This window comes from Copadichromis virginalis, linkage group LG15 (genome assembly GCF_057382275.1).
Source record: "Copadichromis virginalis isolate Kocher_CV1m ecotype Utaka linkage group LG15, C_Virginalis_male_GT1.1, whole genome shotgun sequence".
Classification (NCBI taxonomy): Eukaryota; Metazoa; Chordata; class Actinopteri; order Cichliformes; family Cichlidae; genus Copadichromis; species Copadichromis virginalis.
This window is the reverse complement of record NC_140632.1, coordinates 26,780,317-26,799,700: the sequence shown is the minus strand read 5'-3', so window position 1 is coordinate 26,799,700 and position 19,384 is coordinate 26,780,317.

Sequence of the window (19,384 nt, the reverse complement as noted above, 5' to 3'; positions counted from 1 at the left end):
TCAGAGCAATGTCTGCATTCATGCTGAGCGTATCCTCAGCGAGGGCGTTCCATGACAGGCTGTTTAATGAAGGGTGCAGTTTGTTATTCATCACACTTATACAGCTATGTATGTGTGTGTCTCAGACTGCTGCAGCTCTTTCTGCTGACGCTGCAGATTTTGAAGCAGCAGTGAGAGGAGACTGCTCACAGAACTGATCTGAGACTGATTCCAAAAAGCAGCTGCACAGACTCTGAGCTGATGAAGGCTGAGGATGAACTTGCTGCTGATTCACAAGTGTGCAGAGGTCGGGCCGATGTAGAGAGAGCAGGAAGGGCAGCAGCCATCATTTCAGAGTCTGCGAGGGCCTGATCCCCTCCACCCTTCAATTGAGTCCTCTGCCGCTTTCGCATCATCTGGCTGCGCAATCTCAGTGCTCTTTGTCTAAGTCACAAGTTAAATCAAAAAAAAAAAATCTTTATCCAGAGTAAACCTGCTGTCGTGTCCTCTAATGGAGAGAGGCGTTCATGACTAAAATACAGGGAGTGCAGAATTATTAGGCAAATGAGTATTTTGTCCACATCATCCTCTTCATGCATGTTGTCTTACTCCAAGCTGTATAGGCTCGAAAGCCTACTACCAATTAAGCATATTAGGTGATGTGCATCTCTGTAATGAGAAGGGGTGTGGTCTAATGACATCAACACCCTATATCAGGTGTGCATAATTATTAGGCAACGTCCTTTCCTTTGGCAAAATGGGTCAAAAGAAGGACTTGACAGGCTCAGAAAAGTCAAAAATAGTGAGATATCTTGCAGAGGGATGCATCACTCTCAAAATTGCAAAGCTTCTGAAGCGTGATCATCGAACAATCAAGCATTTCATTCAAAATAGTCAACAGGGTCGCAAGAAGCGTGTGGAAAAACCAAGGCGCAAAATAACTGCCCATGAACTGAGAAAAGTCAAGCGTGCAGCTGCCAAGATGCCACTTGCCACCAGTTTGGCCATATTTCAGAGCTGCAACATCACTGGAGTGCCCAAAAGCACAAGGTGTGCAATACTCAGAGACATGGCCAAGGTAAGAAAGGCTGAAAGACGACCACCACTGAACAAGACACACAAGCTGAAACGTCAAGACTGGGCCAAGAAATATCTCAAGACTGGTTTTTCTAAGGTTTTATGGACTGATGAAATGAGAGGGAGTCTTGATGGGCCAGATGGATGGGCCCGTGGCTGGATTGGTAAAGGGCAGAGAGCTCCAGTCCGACTCAGACGCCAGCAAGGTGGAGGTGGAGTACTGGTTTGGGCTGGTATCATCAGAGATGAGCTTGTGGGGCCTTTTCGGGTTGAGGATGGAGTCAAGCTCAACTCCCAGTCCTACTGCCAGTTTCTGGAAGACACCTTCTTCAAGCAGTGGTACAGGAAGAAGTCTGCATCCTTCAAGAAAAACATGATTTTCATGCAGGACAATGCTCCATCACACGCGTCCAAGTACTCCACAGCGTGGCTGGAAAGAAAGGGTATAAAAGAAGAAAAACTAATGACATGGCCTCCTTGTTCACCTGATCTGAACCCCATTGAGAACCTGTGGTCCATCATCAAATGTGAGATTTACAAGGAGGGAAAACAGTACACCTCTCTGAACAGTGTCTGGGAGGCTGTGGTTGCTGCTGCACGCAATGTTGATGGTGAACCTCGGAGTTCACATCACGCAGGACCTGTCATGGTCCTGTCACATCAACACCATGGTGAAAAAGGCCCGTCAGCGTCTCTACCACCTCAGACGCTTGAGAGACTTCCAACTGCCCTCCAAGGTGCTCAGGAACTTTTACTCGTGCACCATAGAGAGCATCCTGGCGGGAAACATCTTAACCTGGTTCGGGAACAGCACCATGCAGGACAGACGAGCTCTACAGAGGGTTGTGCGGTCAGCTGAGTGCACCATCCGCTCCGAGCTCCCTGACCTGCACTCAATCTACAGCAGGCAGTGCTGGACCAAGGCCAGGAAGATCGTGAAGGACCTCAGCCATCCCAACAACAGACTGTTCTCTCTGTTGAGGTCAGGAAAGCGATTCCGCTCCCTGAAGACCAACACAGAGAGACTGAGGAGGAGCTTCTTCCCGCAGGCGATACGGTCTCTCAATCACACCACCACACAGTACTGACCCACACATACAGTTCTTACACACACACTGGACATTCTGGACATTGTTTTCACTTCATCACTTAAATCACTTTAAGCATATTTGCACTGCACAAGACATAATGTGGATTGCACAACACTGGACATTATATTCTTCATTTCCGGTTAATACTTGTACAGCTGCTGTTATTGTGTATATATTTATTTACATTTATATTTATATTTTTTCATACATTCTTATATAGTTCTATATTGTGTATTTTGTTGTACAGTTATTTTATTTTCAACTTTAATTTATATATTTTATCTTATTCTTTCCCAGTTAAATTTACCCTTCATTCTAATTTGTGTTGTACAGTTATTTCATTTTTAACCTTAATTTATATTTTATTCCTTCCTAGTTAAATTTACCCTTTTTAATTTTTCATATTTATTTCCTATCTTATTCATAGCCTTTTCCTTTTTTGTTTTCTTTAGGTCACGAGCAGTTGTCCAAGCATTTCACTACATATCGTACTGTGTATGACTGTGTACGTGACAAATAAAATTTGAATTTGAATTTGATTTGAATTTGAACAGATCAAAACACTGACAGAATCCATGGATGGCAGGCTTTTGAGTGTCCTTGCAAAGAAAGGTGGCTATATTGGTCGCTGTTTTGTTTTTGAATGTCAGAAATGTATATTTGTGAATGTGGAGATGTTATATTGGTTTCACTGGTAAAAATAAATAATTGAAATGGGTATATATTTGTTTTTTGTTAAGTTGCCTAATAATTATGCACAGTAATAGTCACCTGCACACACAGATATCCCCCTAAAATAGCTAAAACTAAAAACAAACTAAGAACTACTTCCAAAAACATTCAGCTTTGATATTAATGAGTTTTTTGGGTTAATTGAGAACATGGTTGTTGTTCAATAATAAAATTATTCCTCAAAAATGCAACTTGCCTAATAATTCTGCACTCCCTGTACAAAGAGGACACTCTGAAAACACTCTGAGACTTCTAACAATCAGAGAACAATAAGAAACATGACGCACAAGGGCATCAGTGAAATCATCCAGAGGGGCACCACAATCATTTTTTTTTCAGGACCCGTCTTTGATATCGTGTACACACTTAAACAGAGACATCAAAATAACCGGGAAATAAAATTTGGATGTCATCAGCAAACTTCCTGAAAATCATCAGCAAGTGCGATGAAAACAGAGTAGGACCCAAAGCAGAGACCCGTTGTACACCACAGGAAACACAGGCTGAGGAAGAGGAGGATTTCGCGATGGCTACAGAAAACAGCCTTTCTGACAGACATGAGCCTTCAGGACCAACAGCATGCTCCAGTTTAGATGAATGAATGTATGATCACCACAAGAGTCCAAAGCAATCTAAAAAACACATGCAAGGACATTTTTGATAATAGGCTTCAGCTGGTACATTTAATAAAGCATTTAATAAAAGTAAATTATAATAAAATATACTGTACTATATCCCTGGCCCAATAACGTGGAGCGATTCATTAAGAAGACAACAGGGGAGGATATCTGGAATGGAATTAGAAGCTCTTAAATAAGAGATTACTTCCTTTAAAACAAAGAAATGTCCCAGGCTCAAACAGCAGTGTTTAGGAGGTAAGAACAGGCCCAGCACAGCCTGTTAAAGCACAGATTTTATTCATTCTCACTAAGCACAGAAGAAGCCTCCACAGGAACAGTCACAGGTTTGGACACAGCCAGGGCAGTAACGGCTGCCATTAGTGAAACAAAGAGTTGTAACATGAGGTCTGTCTGTCTCTCTTCCTCACTGTAATGCGTTTGGAGACAACGACAATGATGCAACTCTAGATTAAATTTGGCACTCAGGAAACAGGAAGCAGAGCTCAGGCGCTCACAGCCAAATCATGCTGAGAAACCGCAATGCCACAAAGCTGCTGATGAGCCTGTTTTATAGTTTCACACTTCAGTCATTCACACAGCTTTATCAGCACACATCTGTTTAACCCATTGCTGTAAAGTCACTGTGTGCACCAGGGGGAGCATCTACACTGCGATAAAGGGACAGGAGGATCCAGACGTGTGAAGGAGCTGCTGGTTTCACTGGAAATGCAGATATTATGTGGACTCGGTGTCACTTTATGACATCCTGCTCTGTGTGAGGCGCCTCAAGTCCTCACAATCATAACTGACTCTTTCATCTGCTCCAGCAGTGGATTTCAAATGGAGACATAAGGGAGAGGCAGCACGAATGCAGCTCTCGGTTTCTGAACTGGTGACATCGAGCTCAGTGCTGTTAATATTCCCACAGCTACAGCGTTCCCTCGTCTGCTCGGAGAACACACTCCTTCATATTTTATCTGCTGGGCGATACAGGCAAGCCACCCTGCAGGCCGGTCTCCACAAATGACTGGATTTTAGTGTGCTCATTTCAGTGTGAGGAAAGCTGCAGACTCCACAGTCCTACAGTATCGATCAATCAATCACGTCCTCTAAAGAATCCAATCAGAGGCTGAGACCCCCCGTGCATTCTGTGCTATCCCAAAAACAACCACTTACAGACTAACTGATGTTTGTGTCTGCGCATGTTTTAACAGAGCAACAGCAAATCAAAAGTCAGACTCACCCACAGTGGCCCCAGCAGACTGTTGAGCTGCACTCCAATCCCATACGTGAGGTATCCGCCAACTCCCTTCTTCCCAGTTCTTTTTTAAATTTTTTCCGTGTCAGTGTGGAGGGGCTTGTGGAAACACAGACCCAACATTTATTTGGTCCTTCGAGCTGGATCCTAAAACATCGCATCCACCGAGGAGCGGGAGAGGACGCCACCGCAACGTCTGGGATGATTGACGTAAAGCCCTGGTGTTTCACTTTGCTTTGTTACCAGGCCGGGAAGTTTGCGCCTGAACTCCCCTCGGGATGGATGACGATTGACGGGATCCAGAGACTCTTCCCATGAATGAAGACAACACGAACAGTAAGTACAGGAGGCCTTAGAGAACGGCTACGTGACCCTGCGTTGAACACAGGTACGGGAGCGCACTAGCCGCGTGAGAGAGACGCAGGGTTCTCCGCCGTGTGGGGCGTAGAGACAACCTAGGTTTGGTGACTCCGCCGTGAAGAGAGTCTGGAATCTCCGCCATTTGGGGCGTTTGAGAGTTTAACAGAGAGCGCTAGCTGTGCGTGTAGACGCAAGCGGTAGGCCTATGTTGTGTGTGTGCGGGCCAGACGTGGTCTGCATGAGTGTGGCTGATTGTTGTCTTGTAATGGGGAATAAACTGTGTAAGCCTGCCTTGAAAGAGGATGAAATACACTGCAAAGTCTTTAGTGGGCAGCACGTGGTGTCTGGATCGCTGACGATTACTGTGAGAAAGAGTGTATACACCTGCGCAGCGCTAACATTTACATTTCTTTTTACAGCAGATGGTTAATCATGTGATTTGATCATGTGATTTACAGCAGGACACAACTTAATGATGTTTTTCTACCACAGGATTACTGAGATTTTGTGTGAAGAAAACTGTAGTTACAGGCTATATGTTGATGATGAAATTACACTGTGTTGTTGAGAGAATGTTGGAGAAAATGTGACTGTTACAGGGGAGAAATTAATACAGTGTGATGAGACCATTGTTACTTTTTCCACAGCGAGTGTTAACTTTATGACTTTTCACAGCTCCTCTGGAATCTGGATGGCCGACACCTGACAACCAGGATGAACCGTGTGTTTGGCTAATGTTTGTTTTTCTTTAAGAGTGCTTGTAAAGGATTCAGCACAGACAGACAAGTGACAATTGAACAGATGTGCAGTGGTTACAAAATAGTTACATGGGGCTCATTATCTGACCACTATTGGGCTCATGGTGAGTAACAAACTTAAGGGAAGTCACTGATTACAATGTGGAATGACGTTGAGATGTTAAATGATTTGGCAAGGCAAGGCAAGGCAAATTTATTTGTATAGCACAACAAGGTGATTCAAAGTGCTTTACAAAGTGCTTTACAGAGACATTAGAAACAAAAACAAATAAAAAGTATGATTTAAAATTGATTAAAACAAGCAAACAAACAAACTAACTAAACACACACATTTCACACCTGTTCGCGCGATCTGAAACCTTATCGTAAGGGGAGCTACCAGTCCTTCTGTGGACGAGCTACTTTCTATTTTAAATTCCCTGAATTTAAAATACTCTCTAGACCCAGTCTAGACCCAGTTGGGGAGCTACCCAGAGCTCTAATCCCACACCTGTTCGCGCGATCTGAACCCTTATCGTAAGGGGAGCTACCAGTCCTTCTGTGGACGAGCTACTTTCTATTTTAAATTCCCTGAATTTAAAATACTCTCTAGACCCAGTCTAGACCCAGCTGGGGAGCTACCAAGAGCTCTAACCCACTTAACAAACAAACAAACAAACAAAACAGTATGTAAAATCAAAACAGATAAAATCTGAACAGTAGATAAAATCAGTAGTTAATGTAAGTTTTGAAATTTAAGCTTAACTAATTAACAAACAAACAAAACAGTATATAAAATCAAAACAGATAAAATCAGAAATAGATAAGATCAGTAGTTAATGTAAGTTTTGAAATTTAAGCTTAAAAGTTTGGAACAAATTATGGGAAAAAGTAGGAGTTTAATGAGTTTAGAATAAACCTGCAATGATACTTGTCTCTGTGACGCTGAATACTTTATTACTCTTATGATCTATAGTTGGTTGCAAATGTGAAGTTGTTTTAACTTAAAGACTTTTTCTTCTAGGATACAGGCTCTGGGTGGAGCTGGGAGCTAAACAAGCAAAACATTTAATTGCTGACTAATGTTTTTACACAGGGTTACAGCTTGGAGTGAAGCTGCTCCAAGGGACAAACCCTGGAGATTGTTTTAGGGAGACTGTGCAACATTCTTGTACATGTCTCATTGGGGAGTTGACACATGGCGAAAGCCGTGTGGCAAGAGGAGTGTCATTTTTTAATTTGTAGAGACAATATACCCTGATAGCCAGTGTGAGAACTAGTAGAACAGTAAAGTTAAGACTTAGGAAGACAGGCAGGTAGGGATGGGTATTGATAAGATTTTAACGATTCCGATTCCATTTTCGATTCTGTTTAACGATTCGATTCTTTATCGATTCTCTTATCGATTCTTATTTTTAAAAAAGGAGAACACTAAGGTCGATTAGCTTAGAACTTTGTTTTTTATCTTCTCTTTGAACAAGATAGAAATTTAGGAGTAACATGGCCTTACAAACCCAACAGTGAGATCTTAAGAGATCCAGCCTACGGCTCTTCAATGGGGTGTCACAGGGTCCCCAGGAAGAAAAATGTAAATGTAAAATAATAAAATAAATATTCTCCTGTAGCAATAACAAAGTGTAACATAAATTATTCTGTAGCAATTACACAAGAATATCCAGTAATGTCCTGCCTACAATTAAACACATTCACTTACCAAAGTGAAATCGGGGCATCTGCTGTGGCAAATGGGTGCAAGCCTTTGACCACAAACTCAGTCACTGCTCGTTGACATTCGTCTATCCTGGCCTGAAAGGAGATGCTACCGGTAGACTGCAGTGAGAACTGCCAGCATCTGAGCCAGACTCTGTCTGTCTCTCTCGTCATGGTCACCTAAATGCACAGTAATGGCAGGTTTTGTAATAAGGCAGATCGCGCTAACATAATATGCACTGTTAGTTGATTATTTACCTGCCGCATTAACGGGAGAGGACGTGTAAACGTTACCGCTGCTGCTGGGTTGAGATTCACGAGTCCGGAGCGGAATTAACAACACGACATTCATTTAAGGTTATCACGTGTTTTGTGAGCAAATGCTTTTGCATATTCGTAGTGTTTCCTCCCTTAAATGAAATATCTACTTTGCAAGTATTGCAAGTTGCCCTGTTGTCATCCGTTCTCGTAAAGTATAACCAAGCTTTTGAGCATTTGAGCCGCTGGCGCCGTGTTTCCTGCCAGGTAAATGACGCTCCGCAACGTGGTGACGTCATTCGGGGCGACTGGAATCGATAAGGGAATCGTTTGCAAAAATGGCAAACGATTCCAAGGAATTGAAACAGTGGGAACCGGTTCTCAACAAGAACCGGGTTTCGATACCCATCCCTACAGGCAGGACATGGTTAGACTGTATAGAATTAGTTAGGATATACATGAGGACTACTCCAACAGAGAACGGTCTGACTCTTTGAGATTACATATGTTAGAGCATTTAGAGTTCTAGTCTTCTATAGTGATGATAGAAAAGCAGAAGAGAGCATATTAGCAGATTAGATGCTTGAAATGTTTAAAAATAAAGAAGTCTTGAGAACAAATGATCTGCCAGATGATTCTGTTTCTCCGCAGGAGCAGAGTCTGAAGTCTGGAGATTGGATGTTGATAAGGCCATGGAGAGGAAGTGCTGATCCAGTCCGCGATGGAAAGGTCATATCAATGTTTACCTCAAATATTGTATGATAAGTAGGGCTGGGTATCGTCACTGATTTCTAGAATCGATTCAATTCCGATTCACAAGGTCCCGAATCGATTCGATCCACGATTCGATTTAATTCGATTTAATTCGATTTAATTCGATTCGATTCGATTTAAATCTGGGAAATTTTGACAGTCAGAAATATTATAATTCAAATCAGTACATTTACATATTTTTGTATCAATAAAAAGGAAGCTGACACACGCAAGACTTTATCAAAGGTGTGAGCATCACAGCAGATGCCTTTGTGTCAAAGTAGCTGAAGATAAAACACAGAAAAACATGAAGGTGATTTTCCTGGCCTGGGATTTTATAAAAATATTCTGCAGTACATCAAAAATGAAAGAAAACCATTAACCCTTTAAGACCTACCATAGAACCAAGTCCGCCAGAGCTTATATTATATTTTTACATGCTGTGGAGCCATTTTTGGGAGCATTTCAAGTTGCTATACATCAATACAACCATTATAGCCCAGATGTTAATAATATGTATTCATTAAGTGCATAGTAATTACATAAATTGCAAAAAAGTGCAATAAACTACAAAAAAATTGAAAATCGTTTTTGATTTTTTAACATATATTTGTAGTTAGAGAAATTTAAGAGGCTTATCCCTCAAAACTGTAAATACAAAAAAGTTGCACAAAATAGTTTCCCACCACAGGAAATTTATTTTGAGTGTCTTCATAGTTTTATTTTTGAAATACACCAATTTTTATACACTGCAGGAAAAACAAAAATAAATATTATACTGCAAATTTGCAAAAAAGCAGCATATGCATCAAAATAAACTATTTCCAGCAGTGCAATATGAGTCCTAAGCATCCCAGAAACGACACAGAAAGTCATAAAGTCAAAGATAACTTTTAAAAAGAGCAGTATAGGCCCTGAGGCCCTGATCGCAAAAAAGACTACATTTCCGCGAAAATGACGTCACTTCCGGTTTCGGCCAGGTAATGGCGGAAATGCAAAAGTTCGCGCTGACGTCTATTCCAACGTAGGAAGTGTTTTGATCAGCTGATCGGACCGGCAAAGCGTGTTTCTGGAATATTATGTTTTTGTTCCTGCAAGCGCTTTTTATGCAGTTTTTGCAGAGCTTTATGTGGAAGGAAACCGTGACCTAGGACAAGCTGATGGCACAATATGTAAGTAAAAAATTTTTTGCGCTAGCTTACGTGGTTGCAGTGCTACCGGGATTTAAAAATAGTTACGCATAACAGAGCGTTCCCGCTCCGATCGGCTCTAAAGGGTTAATCAGCATATGAACATTACCTCTGAAGTTACAGCGGTTTTATTAGAGACACGGTTAAGCGTTTTGCATTTTGAATAATTTTAAAAAGTTTACATTTGTTCAGTATTGAACAGCAGAAATGAGGTTTTCTTTTCGGAAGAATGTAAAAGGGAAAAAAACAGTGGCTGACAGCGCTGTAAACTACGGTAGACTGGTGCGTAACAAGCAAGCGAATAATGAAGAAAGGGAAACTGTTCTTGAAGTACAGAGAGAGAGGGGGGGGGGGAGGGAGGGAGAGAGAGAGAGCGAGAGAGAGAGAGCTGTGCATCGCGGTGGAAGCAAAACAGTAAAAGTCAGAGTGAATTCATGACGATTTTATGTGAATCGTTTGGATCTTCTTTTGCTGCTGGTTCGGTCAATATTGTTTGGAGAGAGATCTGTCATGATCCTGGGTCGTTGACCCAGCGTTTTGTGTTTCTTTTTGGGTTCATCTTGTGTTTGGTGTTTATTCTGATTCTGTATTAATTCTTTGGGTTGGTTGTCGTGTTTATTATCCCTACCTGTGTCTCCCCTCTGTGCTCCGTTCAGGTCCCTGTGTTTTTGTTGCAAAACAGTCTGGGTGTTTCCGGTTTTACTTTGTAGGTCTGCCTCTCATCATGTCCATTAGTATCAGCTGTGTCCACCCCTGCATGTCATCTCCTCATTACCTAGTGTGTATTTATAGTGTGTGTTGGCTTCTGTTCATCGTCGGATCGTCTGTGTTTCTCGGTGTAACTACGTCTCTCTGCATTGTCCGCTCCCCGTTTCATGCTTAGGTTTGTTATTTAGTTTTCCCAGTCTAGGTTTTTTCAGTTATTCGTCTTGTCTCACTACCTGTTCAGTCGCTCCACTTCTGCAAATAAAACTTCATTCTCATCACCAGTCAACTGCCTGCATTTTGGGTTCTTTTCCTCCTACACCACACGGCTCACGCCGGCAGCCGTGACAGCACGATCCGACCATACTATGGACCCCGCAGGCTCCGCCCGTGAGGAAGATATTCTCCGCGTACAGTGTCTGATGAGCCGAATAACCCGCGCCACGGACCCACGGACAATTTCTGTTGGACTAAACGCTATTAAGGCGATCGTCGAAGGAAATCCTTTCCTTCGTGAGCTTTCCTGCTATGGAGATTTCATGGGAGAATTAAGCCGAGGCCAGGAGGCGTGGCGGGCTCGGGAGCGGTCAGAGCGCGTTGATTCCCGGAAGGCCTCGCTGCAGTCGCAGCCGATGGAGATCTCTGCAACGCAGCAGCAGACTTTACCACGGAGAGCTGTTTCCGTGCCGGTGCCAAGGAATTCTTCAGCCTCCGCGTCCCGCTCTGATCACTACACACCTGCCTCTTTCCTCGCGGCTATGTGGTCAGACGATGAGGAGCCAGCTTCCTTTTCCCCATCACCACTAGCCTCCTCTGTCGTCTTCTCCGCCTCCCGCAAGAAACGGCGTATGCGCCGCCAGCGCTCCTCTCCTCAGCTGGACTCTGAGATTATGACACAGCCAGCTGTGGTGAGTGGTAAAGACTGTCTTTCTGCTTTCTCCGAACTGCAAAGTGTTACCCCAGAGACTGAATCCAAAGTTTCTATGGGCTCAGGATCAGATATCACTGTCTCAGTTAATGCTGAAGCGGCAAAATTAAAGACTGTGGTTTCAGAGACCATTTTTTCCAGTCCCAGGGATTTAAGGGGCTCTCTTCATGCACCCTCTGAATCCAGGGATGCTTTAAAGGGTACGGTTAATACTGACTCCAGGATTGGAGATGCTAGCCCTGTTTTTCAAGGGACTGCGACCCCCTCCGGGGCCTCCCCAGAAGCTGAGCCACCTTCCTCAGCTGATTCTGGACCCCTGGAGGTTAAGGAGCCAGGGCAGGTCGTTCAGGAGCAGTCGCCTTTCCCACTGTTAGCACAGCCGTTAGCTCAGTCTCCAGCATCAGCTGCTCACTTGCCCTTAGCTCAGTTACCAGCTCAGGTTGCAGGTCAGCTATTAGTTCCACCACCTGTTCAGCCATCACCTTCACCTACTCCTCCTGTACATGCAAGCCAACCCATAACGGACAGTTCAACAACTTCTTACTCTAAGCAGAGAGACAAACCCAATAACAATGGAAACATTCCTCAAGAGCTGGCCAGTTCTGAGACTGAGACACACTCCAGGGCCTCCCCAGAGGCTTGGTTTCGGCCCCCAGCTGACTCTGGACCCCTGGAGGTTAAGAAGCCAGCTGAGGACTGCACCGGACTGTCGCTGCCTGAGCTGAGTCACTGCTCAGTGCAGCTGCAGTCTGCTTTATGTTTGCCAGAGGCCCGTGTGCCTGCTGGTTCTGTTGCGTCCCTGCCAGAGGCCCGTGTGCCTGCTGGTTCTGTTGCGTCCCTGCCAGAGGCCCGTGTGCCTGCTGGTTCTGTTGCGTTCCTGCCAGAGGCCCGTGGGCCTGCTGGTTCTGTTCCGTCTCTGCCAGAGGTCTCCGCACCTGCTGGTTCTGTTCTGTGTGTGCCAGGGGCTCCAGTGCCCACTGGTTCTGAGACTGTTTTTTCTGGGGGGCCGGAGGAGCCCGTCCAGCGTCCTGCCTCGTCAGCTGGGGGGCCCGAGGAGCCCGTCCAGCCCCAAGACTCGTCAGCTGGGGGGCCCGAGGAGCCCGTCCAGCCCCAAGACTCGTCAGCTGGAGGGCCCAAGGGGCCCGTCCAGCGTCCTGCCTCGTCAGCTGGAGGGCCCGAGGAGCCCGTCCAGCCGCCAGCTGCAGCCTCATCATCCTCGCCAGCTGCAGCTTCATCCACGCCGCGGGCAGCAGCAGCTTCTTCCACGCCTGCAGCGCTACAGTCTCCGGCTTCCACGCCGTCGCCTGCTGCAGCCTCATCATCCTCGCCAGCTGCAGCCTCCCTGTCTTCACCCACATCGCCTGGTCCAGCTTCAGCCTCCTCATCAGCTGCTGCCTAGCCTGGTCCAGCTTCTGCTTCTGCTTCAGCCTCGCCTGGTCCAGCTTCTGCTTCTGCTTCAGCCTCGCCTGGTCCAGCTTCTGCTTCTGCTTCAGCCTCGCCTGGTCCTGCTTCTGCTTCTGCTTCAGCCTCGCCTGGTCCAGCTTCTGCTTCTGCTTCAGCCTCGCCTGGTCCAGCCTCCGCTTCTGCTTCAGTCTCGCCTGGTCCAGCCTCCACATCCTCATCATCCTCATCAGCCTCGCCTGGTCCAGCCTCCGCATCCTCATCATCCTCATCAGCCTCGCCTGGTCCAGCCTCCGCATCCTCATCATCCTCATCAGCTTCGTCTGGTCCAGCCTCCGCTTCCGCCTCGTCTGGTCCAGCCTCCGCTTCGCCTGGGGCTGCAGGGGCCACGCAGCCTTCAGGTCCCCTACTACCGCCTCCTCATCGTCGGTCATCTGCCGGGCCGCTTGTTGGGCATCTCCGCCACCGTGGACGCCCTCCTGAGCACCCCCCTGAACGCCGCCACTGCCTTCCGCGTGGCCGGCCCCCTTCTCCCATCACTCGCGAACAAGACCCCGAGATACTTGAACTCCTCCACTTGTGGCAGGAACTCATCCCTGACCCGGAGTGGGCACTCCACCCTTTTCCGGCTGAGAACCATGGCCTCAGATTTGGAGGTGCTGATCCTCATTCCCACTGCTTCACACTCGGCTGCGAACCGTTCCAGTGCGAGCTGGAGGCCTTCACCCGATGAAGCCAACAGAACCACATCTTCTGCAAAAATCAGAGATGAGATTCTGAGGCCACCAAAGCGAAAGCCCTCCGCCACTTGGCTGCGCCTAGAAATCCTGTCCATAAAAATTATGAACAGAACCGGAGACAAAGGGCAGCCCTGGCGAAGCCCATCACCCACCGGGAACGAGTCCGACTTATTGCCGGCAATGCGAACCAAGCTCTTGCAACGGTTGTATAGGGATCGAATGGCCCGTAGCAATGGGCCAGACACCCCATATTCCCGCAACACCTCCCACAGGACACCCCGAGGGACACGGTCGAATGCCTTCTCCAAGTCCACAAAACACATGTAGACTGGTTGGGCAAACTCCCATGCACCCTCAAGTATCCTGGAGAGGATAAAGAGCTGGTCCAGTGTTCCTCCTGTATCCGAGGTTCGACTAACGGACGAACTCTCCTTTCCAGCACCCTGGCATAGACTTTCCCAGGGAGGCTGAGGAGTGTGATCCCCCTGTAGTTGGAACACACCCTCCGGTCCCCTTTCTTAAAGATGGGGACCACCACCCCGGTCTGCCAGTCCACAGGTACTGCCCCTGATCTCCACGCAACATTGCAGAGGCGTGTCAACCAGGACAGCCCTACAACGTCCAGAGCCTTCAGGAACTCGGGGCGGACCTCATCAACACCAGGGGCTCTGCCACCAAGGAGTTGTTTAACTGCCTCAGTGACCTCGCCCCCGGAAATTGGCGGGTCATTCCCCTCATCCCCAGACTCTGCTTCCTCCTCGGAAGACGTGTCAGTGGGATTAAGGAGGTCCTCGAAGTATTCCTTCCACCGCCTGACAATTTTCTCAGTCGACGTCAGCAGCGCTCCGCCAGCACTATACACAGTGCAGGTAGAGCACCGCTTTCCCCTCCTGAGACGTCTGACGGTTTGCCAGAATCTCTTCGAGGCAGTCCGAAAGTCTTTTTCCATGGCCTCTCCGAACTCACCCACACCCGAGTTTTTGCTTCAGCCACTGCCCGAGCCGCATTCCGCTTGGCCTGTCGATACCTGTCGGCTGCCTCCGGAGTCCCACAGGCTAACCAAGCCCGATAGGACTCCTTCTTCAGCCTGGTGGCTCCCTTCACCTCTGGTGTCCACCATTTGGTTCAGGGATTACCACCACGGCAGGCACCCACCACCTTGCGGCCGCAGCTCAATGCAGCAGCTTCGGCAATGGAGACTCTGAACATGGTCCATTCGGACTCAATGTCCCCAGTCTCCCTCGGAATGCTGTCGAAGCTCTGCCGGAGGTGTGCGTTGAAGATCTCGCGGACTGGGGCCTCTGCTAGACGTTCCCAGCACACCCTCACTACGCGTTTAGGTGCACCAGGTCTGTCCAGCGTCCTCCCCCGCCACCTGATCCAACTCACCACCAGGTGGTGATCAGTTGACAGCTCAGCCCCTCTCTTTACCCGAGTGTCCAGAACATATGGTCGCAGGTCTGCTGATACGATTACAAAATCGATCATCGACCTACGGCCTAGAGCGTCCTGGTGCCATGTGCACTTATGGACACTCTTATGTTCGAACAGGGTGTTCGTTATGGCCAAACTGTGGTTAGCACAGAAGTCCAATAACAGAGCACCGCTCGGGTTCAGATCAGGGAGGCCGTTCCTCCCAATCACGCCCCTCCAGGTCTCGCTGTCGTTACCCATGTGAGCATTGAAGTCTCCCAGCAGGACAACAGAGTCTCCAGGTGGAGCACCCTCCAGCACCCCCCCCCCCAGGGACTCTAAGAAGGCTGGGTACTCTGAACTGCCACTCGGCGCATAAGCACAGATGACAGTCAGGACCCGTTCCCTGACCCTAAGGCGCAGGGAACAAACCCTCTCGTCCACCGGGAAAAACCCCAACGTACCGGCAGCAAGCCGAGGGGATATTAGGATACCCACCCCAGCCCGCCGCCTCTCACCAGGGACAACTCCAGACTGAGACAGAGTCCAGCCCCTCTCCAGGAGACTGGTTCCAGAGCCCAAGCCATGTGTAGAGGTGAGCCCGACTATATCTAGCCGGTACCTCTCAACCTCACGCACTAACTCAGGCTCCTTCCCCACCAGAGAGGTGACATTCCATGTCCCTATTGCCAGTCTTGGCAGCGGGGGGTCAGTCCGCCAGGGCCTCCGCTCCTGGCCGCCACCCGGCACACAATGCACCCGACCCCTATGGCGCCTCCTGCGGGTGGTGCCCGGCCTCTCGGCCTGGGGCTCGGTCACTCAGGCACAGCTGGCGGCCGGCGGAGCTCACGGGCGCGTCACTGCAACTCCCCCTGGCTTCTGCTCCGCGGCTGCTGAGTGAACCCTCATCTGGGACTCTCCTCAGCTCTTACTGGAACAGTGGCGCGGCTGCCCCTCTGTTGGTCTTCCATGGTTTCTTGTGTTCTGGGGGCCTCTGGATGTCTGGAGTTTTGATCTCCTCCATACCTGCTTCACACCCTGGAGGACGGGGCTGTGGCCCCCCCACACTCCCTAGCAGATCGTTACATGGAGAAACCTTTGGAATGCAAGCATGCTGATCCACACAGGTATGCACACAGGTGTACACATGGGTATTCACAGACGCGGACTACAGCTTTCTTGGCTGCTGCCTCAAAGCACATTGTGCGCTGTCTATCTTGCGTGCTGCACAATATCGTTTATTATTTAGTATCTACTGATATCTACTGCTAGCTAGTTTATTGTGATGGTGCTGTTTTTTTTATTATGTTGCTCTTTGTTGTTTGCTTTCTCTTCTGTTTTTTTTCTCCATACAGGTGACCCAGGTGTTTTGTTTTTTTGTTTGTTTGTTTTTTTCTTTCTTCCCCCCCTTCTCACCGTCTCTTCTCCCCTTTGGTTTTCTTTCTCTCCCTCTCTTCCCATATGGAAAAGAAATAGTAAAAACATATATGATTTACTCATGAAAGTGGCCAATTTCTCATTACTTTCATATTTTTTTTTAGTAAGTATACAAAACATACAAGTTTCATTGTATAATTTTTCAAGGGATCTTATATGTGTTTTCACTCTTGTATGCTTTTCGTACAAGTTTCATACAAGACAGATAAAAACTTTATAAGATTTATATATATCTTTTCCATGTGGGTTTCTTTCATTCTTTCTCCCTGTCCTATCCCCCAGTCATGTCTGTCCCGTTTGTAGCAACTGAAAATAAAATAAATTCATAATTATAATAAAGGTCAATCAAATGGACCAATATGGCAAGGCCATGATGATCCACTTGGTAAAATAAATCCGCTTGGCATCTTTCTTGGCCTTAAGACAACAATTCTGATGGCTAAAGATCCAAAAGGGACACAAAAAAACAAACAAAAACAAAACAAAAAAAACACAGCGCTGTAAACAACGGTAGACTGGTGGGTAATATGCAAATGAATAATGCACAAAACAGATTTGAGACGGGAAACTGTTCCTGTGTGTGGGGGGGCGGGGGGGGGGGAGGGGGAGGAGAGGGAGAGAGAGAGATGAAGTGTGATTTTTTATAAAAGTCAGAGGGAATTCATGACGACATTGATCAAATGTGAAGCGTAGTTTGCTGCTTCTTTTGCTGCTGGCTCGGCGAATTTTGGTTGGAGAGAGTCAAAACCTGCAGCTCAGAATCTAGCGCAAAAAAGACGTAAACACCCGGAACCGACGCATCGGAATCGCTAAGCTCCGACAGTGTGTCCGTGTACAGGCCGTCGGGTGAGAAAGCCGAGAAAGACAAAGCTCTGTGTTTACGTCTTTGTGTGGAATCCGTTAATGAATTGATATCGCTTTATTCAAGCTACTCACCTCTCTCTTCCACCTGCACTTTCAACTGGACCACGGCCAATCAGAGAGGTCCCGCCCCTGACTATCTCTGATTGATTTAGTCCACTATAGGGGCATAATGTGTGTCTGCTGTTGACCAGTTTGGGTTTTTTTTGTTACCCGAATTTATTTATTTTTTTTATTTTTTTTGCGACCAAATTGGTCGCACTCTAGAGCCCTGAGTGTATATTTATTTTTATATATATTCTTATATATATTTTTTGTTTACTTGCACTGCTGTAACTGGAGCCTCGCTGTCTCGTCTCTCTATATCTCTCTATACTGTATGTAGCGGAGATGACAATAAAGTTTACTTTGACTTCAGCAGCAAGCAGGTGCACCGAGGGCTCTCGCGCTCACTTTTCACGTATAGAATTTTGAAAAAAAAACATTGGTGCAAATTATAAGTCTGTATCATAATGTCTGGTGTTTTCGTGTTTGTTTTTATTTTGTTTTATTTTGCGGGTTGGTTATTAGATGCTGCTCCAGCCAGCCAGAGAATCCCCCGCCGCCCCGCCCTCTCGTCTCTGGGCCACAAGCAGCAGGCGCACCTCGCAAATGGAGGGCGCCCTTAGTCCCAGCAAATGGGCGATAGAAAACTGATAAGTGCCTATGCCATTCCCAATATGCGCTGGCATGATGTCAGGGAAGCATGAGTATGAGCTTTTTTTTTTTCTTGCCGATTCCCGTGATGCCGGCTCCCCACCACAATGCCCGTGTCACCCGTATCAAAAAACGCTAATGCAAACACCCATTGTAAAATCCCCCTATGGTGCATCATAAACCCTAAGGCATTGAGTGTGTATGTGTATGTATGTGCACGTGTGTGTCTGTGCGTGTAAATGGGGTTGCATTTGTGTGACTTCCTGCTCCCAAAAGGGTCATCTCCCCCACCCTGTATATGGCTTAACCCCTTTAATGGTCTCACCATACACAAACACAGGTGAGCACATAAAGGGCAGGAAGTAAAACATCCTCACTAAATAAGAAAAAAAAGAACCCTCACATAGGATGTCCCTGTAGTTAAACAGTATAACCTCCCCCACCATTCAACACACTGGGGAGGACAATAGAATCACAAAAATGTTTTTGATCATACAGTTTAAGGCAAGGCTTACAAATTTAAGTACAATAATCAGGGCTGCACATAAGTGGTCCACAGGTGCGCATTCGCTGTCAAAATAAAAGACGCGCACCAGATAAGAAGTTTGTGTACATAAGATTTTCTGGATGAGGACGGACATTTGTTCAGAACTCTTAAAGATGTCGAAGAAGCAAGCTCCGTAAGCAATTACTTTGGTGTTCCTCCACCGCAAAAGAAGCGCAGAAATTCTGAGAATATGCGCTTCTTTTGTGGTTCGGACTCCTTCTGATGTTTCTTCGGAGGTGGGGGAACACCAAACACCTGCGGACCACTTATGTGCAGCCCTGACAATAATGGCAACATTTAACCATTTCAACCTAACAGTAATTTAATAATTGGAGGTGAATTTAATTCAGTATTAGACCCATACTTAGATAAATCCCTCTCCAAAAAGACCACAATGTGTAAAGGTAGCAGCTTATTAGAATGTACATGGATAAAATGAGCATTTGTGATGTCTGGAGAACTTTAAATCCTTCAGGAGGAGAGTACTCTTTCCACTCTTCTGCACATAATGTTTACTCTAGGATTGATTATTTTCTGATAGATGGAAAAATGCTCCCCAGTGTCCATAATGCAACCTATCACAACATCATTATTTCTGATCATTGTCCTGTCACCTGGTCTGTTACACTTGGTAACTTCACTAAAACACATAGGAGCTGGAGATGTGACCCACAATTGCTGAATGATTCAAAATTTCAATAATATAGAAATTCTCAGACCTCTATTTTTTGACATAAACATAAACTACACCTGATTTATTATGGGAACCATTTAAAGCCTATATTTAAAGTATAACATCGTATCAGGCCTCACAGAATAAAAATAATAAACCAGAACAGGTAAAATTAGAAAAAAATTATTCATGATTTGGACACTGACAATGCAAGGGTT